Raw genomic sequence first — 288 nt, 5'->3', positions numbered from 1 at the left:
ATTATCAGGCTCTGCTCCTAAATCCGCCCAGGATCACCTTCCAGGTACCAAAGGCCCTGAACACAGCCACGTTGTTGCCAGATCCTGATCTCGGGGACCCACTCCACGACTGTATTGAAACTCTGGCACAGGTGCATTTCATCAGACCTTACCTGAAGGATGTTCCCTTGCCTGATGCCGAAGAAACCTGGTACATGGATGGAAGCAGCTTCATCAGAAATCGTAAAAGGCATGCTGGGGGAGAGGTCACAACCACCTCATGAGTCATTTGGGCCGAGCCACTGCCAA

Source organism: Nannospalax galili, unplaced genomic scaffold (genome assembly GCF_000622305.1).
Source record: "Nannospalax galili isolate Female #2095 unplaced genomic scaffold, S.galili_v1.0 scaffold443, whole genome shotgun sequence".
Lineage (NCBI taxonomy): Eukaryota > Metazoa > Chordata > Mammalia > Rodentia > Spalacidae > Nannospalax > Nannospalax galili.
The sequence above is the reverse complement of the archived record's forward strand: the minus strand, read 5'-3'. Positions refer to the sequence as shown.